Source organism: Pelodiscus sinensis, chromosome 3 (genome assembly GCF_049634645.1).
Source record: "Pelodiscus sinensis isolate JC-2024 chromosome 3, ASM4963464v1, whole genome shotgun sequence".
Taxonomy (NCBI): domain Eukaryota; kingdom Metazoa; phylum Chordata; order Testudines; family Trionychidae; genus Pelodiscus; species Pelodiscus sinensis.
In genome coordinates, this window is record NC_134713.1 from 153498798 (window position 1) to 153516637 (window position 17840).

A 17840-nucleotide genomic window follows, 5' to 3' on the forward strand; every position below is an offset into this window, starting at 1 on the left:
ACCAGAAAGATCACAGTTTCCTGCTCTTGGCAGTTTGTAGGGATAGCAGTTAGAAAAAAAACCCTCTTGTCAAATGAGTAGATATGCTTTGAAAAATCACTGAGAGAATAAATATGGAACCCCATGATTTTCTACTTCTACAGACTCCCTTTGCAGAACAGCACAGCACTTCGAGCATCTGTGGCCACAATTGATACCAAAACCAAAAAGGAGTCCTGTGGCACCTTACAGACTAACAGATTAATTTGGGCATACATTTTCGTGGGCAAAGACCCACTTTGTCAGTTGTGACAAAGTGGGTCTTTGCCCATGAACACTTGTGCCCAGCTAAATCTGTTAAGGTGCATCTACGCTGCACTGTAACTCAATATAAGATACACAATTTGAGCTACATAAATTGTGTATCTTATCTCAATGCTATTTCGAAATAGCTTATTTCATCATTTTGCGCTATCTACATAGCACCAAATTTCGAAATAAAGCTCTATTCTGAAATGTCCCTTACTCCTCGCAGAATGAGTTTTACAGGGGCATTGGAATAATGAGCCCAGAAACAATGAGCTTGCTGTGAAAACACAGGATAGCTATTTCGGGATACTCTGATATCCCGAAATAGCATTGCAATGTAGCCATAGCTTTAGCCTTTAGGTTCCACAGGACTCCTCATTGTTTTTTCAAATGCAGATTAATCTGACTACCCTTCTGATAAGTGATATCAACACACTCAATCCTAATCCTGCATTATATCATGCTATAATAGTCCTAATTTGCCTCAGGGATTATCAGAAAACCATTTGTTTGGCTAACCACCATAACTTTCTACCCACCCTCTTTAAAACTCTAGGAATAGGATTTTAATGGAAGTAGGATTAGGATGACACTGAGTGCTTTTGAAAATTCCACTCTTTATGAATGGCATTGTCAGAAAGCAGCAAAGAAAAGCTTCCCTCCTCTACTTGCAGGACAAGACAGTCATAGAAAATAGACATAAAAGGGGGCAATGGACCAGAAAAGTTACCTTCTTTTAATAGTGACACAAAAGTCAACATTTATATTATGCACAACTACAGTGCTATAAAACATGGTCCAGGATACATGTCCTATCCAGAGTTCAGTCCAGTCTACAGGAGCAATTCTTTACTACTACAAAAAATATCTCTAATAACAGCTTAACATTTCTCTGAAAGGACAAAATTTGAAATGCATACTATTATTCAGTGCAAATAGGAAAGGGTGTACAGGCAGTCCCCGGGTTACATGGATCCGACTTACATCGGATCCCTACTTACAAACAGGGTGAGGCAACCCCACATTAGCTGCTTCCCCCCAGCAGACCAGGGAGACGCGAAGCTAGTGCCCTCCCACAGCAGACCATGGAGACGTGGAGCGGCTTTTCTCAGCAGACACCTCAGCTTGAGAATAAAGGACTGAGGGAAGTGAGGTGTGGGAGAATAAAACTGAGCTCTGGAGAAATGTTTGGCTGGAGTTTCCCCTACAATATGTACCAGTTCCGACTTACATACAAATTCAATTTAAGAACAAACCTACAGTTCCTATCTTGTACGTAACCCGGGGACTGCCTGTATTTAGACACTTATCATTGAGGTTTTTAGACCTAAATCCCTATGGAAAAGAATGCGCCTTTTAGGAATCCTGGATGCAGAATGACTGTGCTTTGCATCTGTGCTGTTTAACTACTGTATTATTTAACTACAGTTTAAATCCCTGGAGGGAAGGATGTAATAAATCTTTAAGTATTTGTTCTGGTTTATGACTGCGGGAAATTGTATAATGTTAAATCAGATATTATAAACATTTGCAGTGGCACATTTTTCCTACTTGGGGCATCATGGCATGAAGTTGTTGAGAAACTAGATAGAACATGTTCTTAAGGCCTGGTGCTTTTGTTAAATTTAATTTTATCGTTTTAATTGAAGACAACATTCACATTTGACTTTGCTGGGAGCATCGCTGGGCCTTGTCTTGCCAAGTGGGTATTTCTTTTATTCAAGTGTAGAGGGCAGTCAAGTACAACAGACCTTTTGCTATTAAGCTAGCCCTGAGAACTCAGCAATGTGTTAGCACCTTCACATGTCACTCACACTGCGTGCATATTGTATTGTTTATCAAGTGGATTTTTAATAAGCTGCTGTTTAATTTGTGAATGAAGTGATGCACGTCCATACTGCCCCATGCTTCAAAATTCTTTGGACTAAAAATAGTAACAAGCAAATGTCACTGGGGTGGCCTGGTTCAGCAAGCCCTCATTCAAGTGCATAATTCCTTCAAGCCAATGAGATTACTGCTGGGAATAAGTTGATGGAAGTTTAGGACAACAGCTTTGGGGTCCCACCATATGCAACTGCTAAGTTGCTAATGTTTGTAAATGTTACCCAAACAACATGATGTTGCTGAGGCTGCAAAATCAGGCTGGGAATCTCCTGAGCATGCAGTTTCATAGGCTTTCTGATGCACAGGGCTGGGAACACTGAGAACAGCCTCCATGTCCAGCTGGACACAGGAGCTGCACAGATATGCAATAATGAAAAATCATTAAAAAAAAAAGACAAATCGACATTTTTAAGTTCAAAACTGGGCTGACTTATAACCGTGAGCAAAGGGGACACCTCACATTGTATTGCAACAAAGTTGCCCCCACCTTGCCATACACATTTGTCCCTCTGCCATACCTCATGGCTTGTGGTAACTTCCCAGCTGCAGTGGAGGGAGAATGCAGGTCGTCCTGCTCCAAAAGCACCAGCTCAACCAAAGGAGACTGTCTGTTAGGGTATGTCTGCACTGCACCATAAGCCCATGCTTGACCCTACGCTCGAACCTAACCTTCCTTGCAGCTACACTGCAATTGTTCTAACCTAGGCTTCAGACCCAGGGTCCCAGGACTCTACAGGGCTTGTGCGTCTGAGTTTAAGTTAAAGCAGGACCCCTATTGCTTTCCAGTGTAGATGCAGCCCCACTTGACTCTGGCCCCAGCATTCAGCCAGAAGTATCACAATTCCATGGGACAACACCGTTAGCCCTCGCTCTCCCAGCAATCTGAAACCCACTTTATTCAAAGCAGAACCACCCCCCCATCAGATCCTCGTTAACCCATTCTCTGCTGATCACCGATCTGTGAGCACGTTATCAGAGAGCCGCCTGGGTTCACAATAGAGTGCAAACTGATCAAAGCTTTTGCAAAGTGAGCTTCTTCCTGGTAACATGCAGGGCAGGCAGTACAGTTTCCCCACAGTGTGCTAGGGTCCTACGACTAGAGCAGCCACATTTCAGGGTGGAGGTGGAAGCACTTGAGAGACTGGGCTAGGATTACTTTGACTCAGGTCTGCATATTACAATGTGGACATCAGAGCCCTAGGTTCAAACATGGGTCAGAAAAGTTTTACTAGGGTTAAAATACAATGTAGATGCTCAAATCCAGGGTTCCCTAACACTGGTCAGCTGACTTTAGTGCCATTAATTCCTTGGCTTACATTGCAGTGTATACAAACCCTTAATAGTGGTTGGTATAATATCTATAATGCAGAGTTGAGCAATTCTGCTTTTCTACAAATAAAGGGCTACATTTCCATATACCCTAGCCCATTAGTTATTTTTATGATCAGATGTTGGGGCAAGGTGTAGTAGGGCATCTAGCTGAGTTCAAAACTTGCTGGGTTGTGCAAGTACAGCAGTGGTCCCCAACGCGGTGCCCGCGGGTGCCATGATGCCCACCAGGGCATTTATGTGTGCCTGCCAAAACATCTGGGCTGGGCCCGCCCCCGGCGTGCGATACATGTGTGGTGCCGGCCCTGGGCTCAGGGCACGTGAGCGGCCCCCACTCCTGGGCACACGGTGCATGCATGGCCCCACCCCCGGAAGCACAGCGCGTGAGCGGCCCTGCCCCTGGGCACCCAGCAGCCACAAAAGGTTGGGGACCATTGAAGTATAGGTTCAAACCTTCCCCACCCTAAATTTAAAGTCTCCTGTATCCCATCTCCAAAGTGGCTGGAAAAGAAATGCTGGATCCCATTCCCAATACAGCAAGCCTCAAACACTTCCTGCTTGCCCCAAACCCAAAGTTTACTCCAACATTTTCTTGCATACCAGGCAGCCCATGTTGCTGACTAGTTCCCCAAACCTTAAACCTCTTATCAGCAGATGCTACAAGGTGGGTTTACATTGTTTATTAACAGAAATCTGTATTGTTCTGAAAATGTGGATGCAACGTAACAAAGATAAAAAGCAATATAAATAACAAAGGCTGTTGTTCTGATAGGACCCGATCAGGGTGGAGGTTCTGTGGATAGGTGGCTTGGGGATTCCCAGCTATACAATTTAGGCATCAGTGTGGCATAATTTAGGTCTAAAGTGCTAGATGGGAGACATAAATTACAGCATAGCTGCCTACCAAATCAACCCTTACAAAATTGCCAGAGATGGTATCATGAGCTTTAATGGGCACAGCCCATCCGAAGAAGTGGGTTGTGCCCACAAAAGGTCATGATAACATCTACATGTTTCATTAGTGTTTGAAGTGCTATCAGACTATTTGTTGTTTTTTAAGTTTATCCTGTACAGACTAACTCAGTTACCCCTCTGAAAACTGCCATAGGTCAGGCAATTATTGCACTCTCAAGATGACACTGTCAATCTCATTGCACGCATATTCCCTGCTGTGATGGATGCATTCAGCAGTGTAATATTTTTGTTTTGTTTCCTATTGTTGATTTGGTAAGCACTCAGCCTCCACTTGTGAACATCTGGACGCAAAAGGAATGTTCCATTCTCAGACAATGCAGAAGGGGATAGCCAGTGTTCCCGCTAACATTTTCTATCCTTGGGTGGGTTGAATTTCCTTTTGGAATGTTGAAATTTCTTATGTGTACCATCAATATTGAAAGTGTGGATGTGCACCACCAATACAAACAAAAACATATATAAAATTATATATTTTAAACAGTTCATATGTGTGGAAGAAAATGTATTAAAATAAGGGATAGTTAACAAGGAGCAATACGTACAATATTTAATATGAAATCAAATAAAAAAATTAACACTACCCTTGGAGTACACGTATCATCATCTTTCCTAACAACTCAAGCTAGTAAACACACCAAAATGCATATTATCCACATAAAACTTAGCTTTTAAGATGCTAAACAAATATATGAGTCAACTATAAATAGTATTTGCAAGGTGAGCATGACTAATACAATATTTATTGACACTGGAAAGGAGAATAAAAAGCATTCACTAAGGCTTATTCAGTTTCTCTGAGGTATGTTTAGGATCCATGCTGTAAAAACAGATAAAAGTTCTCCTGGTTTGAAACTTTCACCTTATGTGTGTCACCAATTCAACGATTAGAAGCCCCAGAACAAGTTAATACATGGCTTAAGGGTTTGTAGACAGATGCGTGTTTCAAAGAGCTCGCAAATAAGTTTTCATCCTACAAAACTAGCATCACACCTAGTACTTGCTACTTCTGATTCATAAGAGCCAGAACTCTACTACATAATCTGTCCTTAATGGAATACAATTTACCATGTAGTAATTAGTAACACAGGATTTTAAAAATCATTAAGATCAGAGTTTTAGATATCTGCAACAAACCCAAAATTTTGTTAAAAGAATTTTTTCGTATCTTAAGCCATTAACACCTATGTAAACTTTGTTTGAAATGTAATCATGTAACTGTCAACCCCTTCTCTTGAGTGAAAAAATACCCCAGATTATCCACTGGACATCAGCAGTTTATACTCCCGGAGCACCTTCCCACCAAAGAGCCTCACAAACATGGCAGAATTGTAGCTAGCCTTAGTGCGTCAGTGGCAGACTAAGTAAATGCAGACCCATAGTTTTGCCCAGTGTCATTCTGTTGGTGGGAGCAGTGACAAGGCTGTTGTGCTTTAGATTCATGGATTGTAACACTGCCATCTACCCCTCCTCAAAGCACGATTGGATAACCCAAGGAGGAACATGCATATGCATTATCTGCAAGTGAGGACTTATGGGTCCAAATTTTCCCTGTGTAAACACAGCTCTAGTGACACCACCTTGCCTTCACTGTGCCCCCTACTGGGGGGGTTGTAGTTTTAAGGCACCATCCAGACTTAAATATTAAAGCCTCATAGCACTGCTGGGAAGCAAGGAAGCATGTTCATTTAACTCAGGGGTGGGCAAAAGGGCCTCCCCAGATCTGGCCTGCCAAGCGGGTGGATCCAGCCTGCAGAGGCCCTTCTGCGTCCCCTCCCCGAGGCTAATTAAGGCTATGAAGCAGGGGAGCGCATGAAGCTTTCTCCGCTCTGCCCATGCACTGCTCACAGGGCAGGAGGGGAGAGCGGAGGAGGTTTCACGTGCTCCTCCATCCCCAGACCAATCAGGGCCTTGGGGTTGGGGAGCTGCATGAAGTTTCCTTCGCCCTACCCCGGCCCTGTGGGGAGGAGGCTTCCCACCCTCCCCTGTCCCCAGGCCCTGAAGAGTGTGCCAAGCCTCTTCCAGGGCATGGGTCCCTAATGGGAAGGGGGACAAAGGGGCTCCCCCACTCCCAGACCATTCATGGTCTGTGGGTGGGGTAGCCCCACCCCTTCCTGTTTAGGCCCCATCCCTTCCGTGGTGGCCCGGGGCTACTTTACAAAAATTTTTGAAGTGCCTCCTGGGCAAAAATATTGCCCCCCCTGATTTAACTGATGGGGGAACTGAAGCAGAGAGAGAGGCTAAGTGACTTGCGACATCGTGCAGCAAGTCAGTGACAGAGCCAGGGAAAAAGCCAAGAATTCTTAATGGTTACGACCATGTTCTAACCCACCGACTTAGATTGTAAACTCTTTGGGGGCAAGGGCTATCTTTTTGTTCTGTGTTGTTTATACAGCAGCTAGCACATTGGGATCCGAGCCCAGGACTGGGCTCTTACCTGCTACAGCACTATAGCTCATAAATAATCATCATAATAGACAACACATCCTTGAACAAACTAGATAATTTTATGCTTAATTCAGTTTTACTTCTTTGTTGGTTAGAGTTATCTTTGATTTGTTTGAAGGGTGGCAGAGGAACAGAGAGTGGCTGATCTCTCTCAGAAAAAAGGCAGTGCCAAATTAACTCCAGGTGTTAAGTGGCCACAACTGCACTGAAGTTAATAGAACAATATGTATTTACAATAGGGGTAAAGTTGACCTACATTAGTTGTTTAGTTGCTTGTATTTAAAATTTTCTAAAATGCTTTAACAACCCTCTGTCCAGAGCTCTCTTTCCAATACAGGTTGAACGTCTCTAGTCCGGCACCCTCAGGACCTACCTGGTGCCGAACCAGAGAATTTTCTGAACCATAGGAGGCCAATATTATCTAGCAGCATTGCCAGCACTTCCACTGCTTCCCGGGCTCTTAGAAGACATGTGGGGTAAATTAGTGCTCAATAACAGCACAGAACACTGAGAGCCAGGATGGGTAGCTGTAAACAAACTTTATGGGACAGCAGGAAACTTGGTCACACCCATGGTAATTGGACACCTGGCTAACTAAAATCATGCTGGACCATGGATGTTGCCAGACCAGAGAGTGCCGGATTAGAAAGGTTCAACCTGTACAACCAATATTCCCTCCCAACTGATCATCACAAGAAGAAGTTAAAACACAGTAACTCTCTCTTGTTTATCTCATTTCACTTTCCCTCTAAGCGTGGCCTTCTGCCAGCAGAGAGGGACTCTGCAAAGATAATAGTTTCCACTTAGTCATTCACCTCTTACACGTCTAAAAGAAGTTAAGGATGCAGAAACTTTCCAAGAAAAATAAATAGAATTTGTTCACAAAGGACTATTTAAGTCTGTTTTATTGATTTTAAAAAACAAGCAAAGGGTTGCTGCACCTCACCCATGTCTCTTTTTTGGTTTTGGTTTAAAATGTTTGTGTTTGGATTTAGAGTAAGACTTATGAATAGAAGGATTATAAAGTGTGTCTTAGCATGGAGCAAAATCCCAGTTCTCATTCCCTCTTGGCTGTTGGGTCTGGCCCTAAACCTTGTAAGCACTGTCCCAAGTGACAAGTGATTTTGGGTGCCTCCATTTTTAGATGCTCAACTTGAAAGACCTGAATGAGACCTGAACTGCGGGCCCGATAGACACACTGGGCCCCTGGGCAAGATGTGGGGAGGGCAGCTCTGTGCTCTCAGAAGGCGTGGGGCTTTGGGCGGAAAGGGTTTGGGGCAGGGCAGTGACTGTGCCACACCAGCCTGCACCAAATAACTCTGAGGAGTATGAAGTTCCCCAGGCATCTCAATGGGGTGTCCAAGGCCCCCTGCTCTGAGAGACCTTGCCAAGCCCACCCGTGAAAAGGTCTCTGTGTAACAGCAGAAGACTGCAGTAGCCCTGGCCCTCAGACCCAAGCAGATACATATACACCCTGACTGCTGGCAACCCAGTTTTTCTGAGATGGGATGCAGGGACCCAGGCTGTTCCTCTGAAAGGGGCATTGACCCTGCTGCTCTCACCAGTTGGGGGGCAGGGAGTCAGGCAGAGAGTATGGAACCCATGCTGTAGTTTGCCTAGGGCCCTGAATTGTATTAATCCAGCCCCACTTGTCTCTCTGGGTATGTCTACACTTCAGCCTAGTTCGAATTAGTGCAGCTAGACTTAAAAATTAGTTTGAATTAGCGTTTTGCTAATTCGAACTAGCACATCCACACTGATTGGACGCTGGGGCGCACTTAATGGCAGCTGAAACCGGTTCTGTCAGGGCATCAGGTCAGTAGTTGCTTTGTGTGGCTGCTGTCTGAGGCTATCTGAGGCTCGTGCTTAAAGGGACCCCCCTGGACAGCCGGTTCTCAGCTTTTCCACTTGCTTGCCTACCTCGCCGAGGGACAGGAAAGTGTTTTTCTCTGCTCCCGTCTGTGTCGGTGGTTCCCTTCGGGGACGCTGCTGCAGGTGGCAACATGGAGCCAGAGCTCACCCTGCAGTTTCTGGTGCAGTTTGTGGACTTGCTGCTGCAAGCCTGCCAGCAATAGCTAGAGGCTGCCTGGCACCACCTGGTGCACGTCAGCCCCCTGCCTCTCCGCCTGGCCTCCCTGGGGGCTGTGGAGGAGCCGCAGCGGTGCCTGGATGCCGGCGTGTGCCGCCTCATCTGGCGTCTGGACACCAGCACCGACTGGTGGGACCACATCGTCCTGGAGAGCTGGGGAGACAGGCAGTGGACCCAGAACTTCAGGATGAAGAGGGACACCTTCCTGGAGCTCTGCAAGTGGCTTGCCCCTGCTCTGTGCAGAGGCCCACCACCCCCCTCCAGAAGCATGTGGCCATCACCCTCTGGAAGCTCTCCACGCCGGACAGCTACCGATCCGTTGGGAACCAGTTCGGCGTGGGGAGATCCACCATCGGAGCAGTGCTCATGCAGATACAGCACTCGCCGGCCACTGGGCTGGGGGGGAGGGGGGCTGCAAGGAGGGGATGGGCCGCCCCAAGGAAAATGGGGGGGAGGAGGCGAAAGTTCCCCGCACTGGAGGGGTCGGTCTGTCCCGGCCGTACTACATGCCTCCAGGGGGGGAGTTGCTTCCGGGAGTGGGGCGCAGGGCATTGCCAGGGCACGAACACTCCCAGCCACCTGGGCTCCCCAGTGATTCGCGCTTTGCTGTGTTTCTCTGCAGGTGGTCAAGGCCATCAACCGGGTGCTGCTCCGCAGGGTGGTCCGCCTCGCCGACCCGGACGCCGTCATCCGGGGGTTCAGCGCCCTCGGCTTCCCCAACTGCAGGGGAGCCATCGACGGGATGCACATCCCCATCCGTGCCCCGGAACACCAGGCCTCCCAGTACGTGAACCGCAAGGGGTACTTCTCCGTGCTCCTGCAGGCCGTGTGTGACCAGCGGGGACAGTTCACGGACATTAATGTGGGCTAGTCTGGCAAGGCGCATGGTCCCTGGGCTCCCTCTCCCCCCACAATCCCCCATACACATAAGGGGAGCATGATGGTACTCACATATGGAGGCCTCCCTGGCCTCGGACGACACAGACGTTGTGCTCTGTGGGGTTCCTCGGGGGTCCTGGGTAGGCTCCTGGCAGGCTCCTAGCTCTCGGCGTCCTCCTGCTCCTCCTCATCCATGTCCGGGACGGGTCCCTCTGCCCCGGGGTCAATCACCACCTGGGGGGCATGGATGGCATGAGCCCCCAGGATACGGTCCAGGGCCTCAAAGTGGGGGGCAGGCCTCCAGGTCGGCCCCTGGCTGGCAGGCCCGGGAGTATAACTGCCGCAGGTCCTTAATTTTACAGCGGACCTGATCCTGGCTCCACTGGTGGCCTCTGGCAGCCAGGCTGTCAGCCATGCGGCTGTACATGGCCACGTTTCTGTGGCTAGTGTGGATATCATGGACATTGGAGGCTTCCCCCCAAACCTCGATGAGGTCCATGATCTCCGCACTTGACCAAGCGGGCGCCCGCCTCTTGCGGTCCCGGGCACGCTCCTGTGAGCCGCCAGCCTGGTCCCGGGAAGAGGGAGAGGGCTGGGGGGCAGCGGGTGGCTGGCTCATCAGGTGGCAGGTGCATGGTTTGCTGGCTGGGTGCTGGCAGACTTGCAACTGGCAAAAACACTGTAGCCAGCCCGTGGCCCTTTAAGGGCTCCGGGGCCAGGAGGGGGGCAGAAGAGTTTCCCTGGTGTTGGCCAGAGTGGCCACCAGGGCAAGCTGGGAAGGGCTAGCCTCCCACTAGTTCGAATTAAGTGGCTACACAGCCCTTAATTCGAACTAGTTTATTCGAACTAGGCGTTAGTCCTCGTGCAATGAGGTTTACCTAGTTCGAATTAAGCGCTCCGCTAGTTTGAATTAAGTTCGAACTAGCGGTTTGCTAGTGTAGCGCCTATCAAAGTTAATTCAAACTAACGGCTGTTAGTTCGAAATAACTTTGTAGTGTAGACATACCCTCTGTCTCTTCCCACCTAAAACAAAAAGCTCCTGTCCACAATCCTGTAAAATATTTACCACTAGCCTTCCCATCTGTCAGGCCACCTAGTTCAACTAACACCCCCCTTCTCCCAGCTCGCCAACGGGAGCACAAAGGGATCTGTTGCCCCAGGGCCCAGCAACACTAAGGCCTGGAGTGTCCAGCCACCACTGCTGCTACTGAGGCAGTAGCAGTAGCCAGAGCCCCGGCCTCCTTTCAGTTGCTGCCAGAGGGTCACTGGGTGTGGTGCTGGGAGGAGGAGGGAGGCGTGCTGCAGTCTAGGCAGCAGTGAGAGTGGCTGCCCCTTCCACCTAGGACCTATGTCCCCTGGGAACACAGAGCCAGCCCCACCACACCTTGCCCCAGGGCCTGCACTGGCTGTCTGCTCAGCTGCACATCACAGCTTAGCTGGCTCTGTTGATGGTGTCTTTCAGGGTATGTCTAAATTACATGGCTCCGTTGACGGAGCCATGTAGATTTGTTGTTTTGGCAAAGGCAAATGAAGCGGCGATTTAAATGATCGCGGCTTCATTTAAATTTACATGGCTGCCGCGCTGAGCCGACAAACAGCTGATCAGCTGTTTGTCCGCTCAGCGCGCTAGTCTGGACGCTCCCCTGCCGACATCAAAGCCCTTTGTCGGCAGCCCCGGTAAACCTCATCCCACGAGGAATAACGGGGCTGCCGACAAAGGGCTTTGATGTCGACAGGGGAGCGTCCAGACTAACGCGCTGAGCGGACAAACAGCTGATCAGCTGTTTGTCGGCTCAGCGCGGCAGCCATGTAAATTTAAATGAAGCCGCGATCATTTAAATCGCCGCTTCATTTGCCTTTGCCAAAACAACAAATCTACATGGCTCTGATGACAGAGGCATGTAGTCTAGACACAGCCTCAGTCTCCTCTCTGCACTGCTCAGGCTAACAGCCTTGCAGTGATACTCCAAGCCTGAGGCTGTCTTTGGAAAATGTGCTCGGTGTATGTGCACTACAATAGACTGAGCCTCCATGCAGTTCTGGCAAAAGAAATGAAATGATCACTGTCATCGTCTATTCAGGAAAATCCGTCAGCACAGGCACCTATTTTCCAGACACTGAAGACAATGGAAAAATGGCCTGGCCAGGTGTGGTGTCATTTCTAGCGCTACTCTACTCTTTAGACAATCACAAGCTGGAGTTAGTGGAGGCTTCGGTTGCCAATTAAAACATAAATGCCTAAAAATGTTAATTTTCCCAAGTTGGTGATGAAACACAACATCATGCTCATTTCCCCTCCTCCTCCCTGTAGGATGCAAGATGAAGATCCTAAGAAACCACACATTCTCTGAGCTTACTGCTGGCTGAGTCACACAGACTTTTTTTTTAATCCAGCTGAGCTTTTCTAGTTCATACCATTGAGAGTTGAAGGCCTTTTTTTCCCCCACTGACCTTAACAACAGGATTATGTAGTGCAGTTAATTTTTTTTCAGTTATTATTATTAAAGGATCACTGAGTCCCACAGCACCAGAGAATGGAATCTCACTTGTTCTCCCCCTGTTCCTAGCTAGCTATGAACAAAGGTTACCAACAATAAAAGAAAACTTTAAAGAACAGACTTTCAGTCCCACTTTCTCACTGCAGGCTATTATTCTGATTGTTGTTGTTGCAGGGCTCTCTGACAAGCATAAAGTGCTGCTAAATCCTGCCTTGCTGCTTTTTAATAGCTGTCCTGAGCTTGGGTCTCAAATGTCTAGCAAAGAGTCCTAACAGCTAAGAGTCACCAGACCTGCTTGGTTTTAAGATTAAAATCTTGATTTGCATTGTAGGCCCAGCCAGGACTGGGACCAGTTTGTGTTAGGCACTGCACAAACACATAGTACAAGACAATCCCTGGCTCAGAGTACACAATCAAAAGAGACAACAGAAACAAAAAAAGGCGGGAGCCTAGGAATTACTCATGTTCTGCATAAGGGTGGAGAATTTGGTCCTAAAGTATCTAACCTCTAGGCACCTAACTATAAGATCCCTTAATAAAAATAGTATTGCTGTATTTCACACTAACAGTCCAAAACACTGCCACCTAGGACAGTGCTATAGCTGCAGAAAACTTTGGTTGCAAAATAGGAAACCATATAAAACTTGCTTGATTGAAGGGAAAAGGTTGTAAGGCACTAAAAACACTGCCCAGATAGATCAAAAGCTTTCCTAAGAGTCACAAAGAATTCATGTCAGCTCCAGGCTTTGAGCAAGTATGGGGCAAATGTATGGCTTCACAATGAAACCACATTAAGCATGTGGGGTTTGCGTGTTTTTTTAACGTGAATCTTATTGATTCCGAATGATGTTTGACCATAGATTATTAATCAACTCAAAATCCTTTCCATTGACACACACAATATTTACAGTTTTTCTTTGTCAGTTATATACCATCCTGCTTCCCACTGTAACAAGACATGGATTTTCCCACACTAGCTCTTAAATGAAAACACATTGTTCATCCTCATTTTATTTATGTATTTGGTATAACAAAAACAAGATACTGCTATAACTTTGAAGTGCTTTAACCACAATAGTTGGTTCCTTTTTGGAGCAGTCGGTTTCCCTAATGCCATGCTCAGCAAGATCCTTATCAAACTTTCCTTAGCAAGAAGCAATGAACATTTCACAGCATGGGGGAAATAAGGGGAAGAAAAGACAAACGCACGAAGAGAAGAGAAGCTGAGGGTGCAGATGAGTTTACCCACACTTACAAATACAGATGTTCCCCCCCAAACTACAGTTTATGAATGTTTTATTCTTTGGTTTGGCTCCAGAATTTACAGTTGGATGGCTAGCACTGGAGATAGAAGTACTGTAGCCAAAGAAGTACCCACTATGATTGGTGGCAAACTGATCCTTGCTTATACAGCCCCAACTGATGCCCATAAATCTGACCTGGAGGGATCCCTACCTGTGCAAAAATTCCTTAGTTTACGACTTTAACTTGCCAAGAAGGGCGGCCACTATAGTGCAACTGTTTGGAATGTACATACCTCTGCAGTGAGCCAAATCCCCCACTAAGTGCGGAGACCAGCTCATTTCATATAGGCCTCTGCACATCCCAACGTTCATCTCTCTGACATGCATTTCAGAGACATTAGTGACCTACCATCATGATAGACTTTCTGGTAAGTAGCATGGGCCTCTCATCTGTGGAGTAATGGTCAAGATATACCTGGAAATAATCTAAGGAAGCCTCTAGGAGTGTGTCTACATTGCAGGGCTTAACTCTAAATAAGCTAAGCAAATTGAGCTACGTCAATTGCGTAGCTTATTTCGAAATAGCTTATTTCAAAATTGGGAGTGTCTACACTGCACTTATTTTGAAATAGAGCACCCTTCCTCCAACTTCCTTTACTTCTCATAAAATGAGGGCTACAGGAGTCGGAGTAAGAACTCCTCCAGCTTGACAGTATTTTAGCATTATTTGAAAATAACTGCCTGCTGTGTAGACGCAGACTAAGTTTTTTTGAGATAATGTTGCTGTGTAGACGTCCCCTAGGTGGAAAACTCAGATCTGGATCACAGAATTTGGCACTTGGTTTTGGAGTAAGGTGCTACCAGCCTTCATTTCAATTGTCTATAGCTGAGGTAAAGTAGGCTCTTATTTTGGGGATCAGTCCCTAGTGGCATGTTTGTAGGGATGGGCCTGAGTCACAAAGTTCAGATCTGGACCGCCCACAAAGTTCAGGAGTAATCACATTTGGGAGTTTGGTTTGGGCCTAATGCCCAATTAATAATCAGGGCCTCGACCCTGTGACTTTCCACTGAGACTGAGCTGGATGACACTGGAAGACTGGCCCGGTGGTTGAGCAGCGGGATCTAAAAGGAGAGCTGGAAGGTTGGGTTGTTAAGGCTTTGTCTACACTGCCAATTGAACTTTTGTCATTCACATGTGCTTAACTCTTCCCTTCCCCCGAAAGACAAAAGTTTTGCCAAGGCAAGTGCCAATGTATTGGCATGCTGTCGGCAGGAGTGCTTTCCTTATCAGACCCCACTCGGGGGGATGGAAGTATTTTGTTGACAAAAGTGACAGCAGTTTACACCGTCCGACTTTTAGTGACATGGCTGTGTGGCTGAAGGCAGCGAAGTATAGACAAAACCTTTGGGTGCAGGAAGTTGTCTGCCCCCAGACTAGCTCTAGCGTAGTGTATACGCTTAGTATGCCAAACTGCAGATAGAGTTTAAGTTGGTTGGTGCTGGAGTATGGATTGCTCCATTGTATCTCAAAGCCCTTGTGTGTGCTGAAGCAATGCCTTGCTTGCCAACCCGAGTGGACATGGGATAGGATTTCATTCTTTCCTCTCACACAGATTCTGCAGGGCAGTTTTGGGAGATTGTGAGGGTTCTCTCCTGGAGTTCTGCTCTACAACCCATCCTGTTCCATGTGTTCACAAGGCATTTGCAGGGGGAGGGAAGGCTAGAAGAGACAGATGAAGGTTCAGAGTTAAAGTGTTTTCATTACCCTGATGACCTCCAATTCTCTCCATCTGACCCAAAGTCTTGAGTAATTATACCACTGTAGTTATACCAGTATAAGTCTCCCAATGGACACTGTTACTTAGAAATAAGCGTGCTCATTTTTGGTTTCGCTTACATCGCTGTGGGAGATGATCTCAGGACTTCTGAGCATGCCTGTATCTGCCATTTGTCAGTCAAGTTCACAACCTGGGGTCTTGTTAGACTCTCAGCTGCCCCTCAGGTAGCAGCAGGAACCAGGAAGGAGTTTCTGGAAGCGTCAGGAAGTAGTGCATCTCCTTCTCAAATGCAGAGCTCATTAGCATGACTTTGTCTCTTGAAGGTTAGACTGCTGCATGGGTGCTCTATGAGGTTCTTCAACTTAAACCAGCGGAAGCCGGGGCAATAGGCAATAGTCTGTTTGGTAAATGGAGAATCTAACCATGAGCAGGTAAAATAATTGCTCCAGAATTTGCATTGGCTGCCTGTGACTTTCTCCCCATGCCATATTGCTGCAGCAGTGAAACCCAAGCTAGGATACCGGAGAACAATCCCTTAGCAGACAAGAACAGGAGCTGCAGCAGAGCCTTCTCCACTAGGCTTTTTTGACACCAGAATTAATTCACCATCCTTGGTTGCAAATATCTCCAATCCAATAACCATTGGAGCCTGTTGAAAAAACCCTCCACTTAGACAGGTTTTTGGGAATGGCTGACACTTGGAGATCTGCGGAGTGAGGTGGATTTTTTATGGTGGTGATTATGGTGGCACAAAAGCTGAGATAAGGAAGATCAGTATTTGTGAGTGGATTTCTCTGGGTGGACAACTCCAGTTGGTTTGCTAATGCCATTTTGCTTTTAGCCTGATTGCTTTTCAATATCTATCAGGGTGCCCCGTGCCAGGAATGGGTGACCTTTTCTTCTCTATAAGACTAGGTCTACACTACAGGGTTTTTGTGCAAATACTCATGGAGCATCCACACCTCAAGCATGTTTTTGCACAAGTAAAACGGAAGAACAGAGGAGTTTTTCTGGTGTAGGTATTCCACCTTTTGTGAGGAATAACTCCTTTTTGTGCAAGAGCTCTTGTGCAAAAAGGTGTGTGTGGATGGGGAACAGAGTTTTTATGTGCAAAAAGATCTCTTCTGCAAAAGCTTCTTGAGCACAAAGCCTGCTGTGAAGACATAACCTAAGTTGGAATTGAAATAAATACATAAAAGATTACTATAAAATCAGAGACTGTCCTGGATTATTATTGAAATACAATGAATGCATTGGTGGGTAGTAGCAAAAGCAGGCCCGGAGGCTTAGGAGACTTTTTTTTAAAGTAGGGCAACTTTGTTCTAGTTATTAAGGTTTTTCACCATTTTGAGTGTCCAATAAAGGTGGAGCTGGCCTTTAGCTTGAAGGGAACCGGGAGGGAAAATGTATTTTTGGATTTCAATTCCATGAAAAAAAACATGTACCACATTTGAATAGGCTTAGATAGCTTATATGCTGGCAATGCCAAATAACTGGAAACTTTCACTCCAAAGTCAACTCTGGTTTCATTGGTAATTATTATAAGGCAACATTCATGGAACAAAACAATACTATATAGAGCAAAACCAGATCACTGGGGAGTTGTCAAGGTTGAGAAGGAGTTCCTTCCCATCCTCTCCACTCTCCTAAAAACAACAAAATGAATGGTCTGATCGAGTTGTGCAGGGTGAGTCAAGGCAAAGGGGCAGCGAAAGGAAATCAAAGAAGGGTTCCTTAATAATAACAGGTAGAACTTACATATAAATCCTTATCCTGAGAACTGCTGATTCTCCCCCGATGATCTTCAATAGAGTTGAAGGTGCTAGCATCCATTGTGTTCAAATGGGCCTGAAATCATTTGGCACTTCATGGACTCTGGCCCTAAAACTAATATTCTTCTGGCTCCCCTGGGAGATTGGGACATATTTTAATCACAGAGAAAAGACTGAGTGTTCTTTGTACCCGTTCTGGATTTCTTTTTTTTGTTTTTTCTGGATCTGACTTTTTACCTCCCGACTTATTCTTCTGCAATAAATATGCAGGATACAGCCATGATCTGCCTTTAGATGTAATGAAGATCATTAGAAATATTAGGAGAGATGTATCACTTCTGACTGTAATTCACTGATACTGGCAGGGATTTTTTTAAACACAACAGCAACAAGAAGCATATGTTCCAAGAGTCAATTTACTGGTTTGTTTTCTGCCAAGGACAATATTTTTTTTCCATTTTTTTTTCAAAATAAACATCAGGCTGGAATGTGCTGCAGCAAATGGCTGGGGCTCTATTATATTTCATGCAGCTTTCTAAACAATTTTCAACCCTGCTGGCACAATGTCAAACAGAAGGCAACCAACAATAGCAAAATCCCATTAAAGCTGAGAAGGTTCCTTCCTGAGGTGAACACAGCCAGAAATAGTAATCTTAGCT

General features: G+C 46.2%; 1 long non-coding RNA gene across 1 annotated transcript in view; it reads right to left on the minus strand.

Moving 5' to 3' along the window:
- Positions 1–2788: 2788 nt before the first annotated feature.
- Positions 2789–17840, minus strand: part of LOC142828026 (uncharacterized) — a 32990-nt gene continuing 17938 nt past the window's right edge. Inside the window, exons 2-3 of the long non-coding RNA XR_012902936.1 lie at positions 9962–10123; positions 2789–9163 (exon numbers count right to left, since the gene is read on the minus strand). This is a non-coding gene — a long non-coding RNA (uncharacterized LOC142828026). The remainder of the gene's footprint in view (positions 9164–9961; positions 10124–17840) is intronic.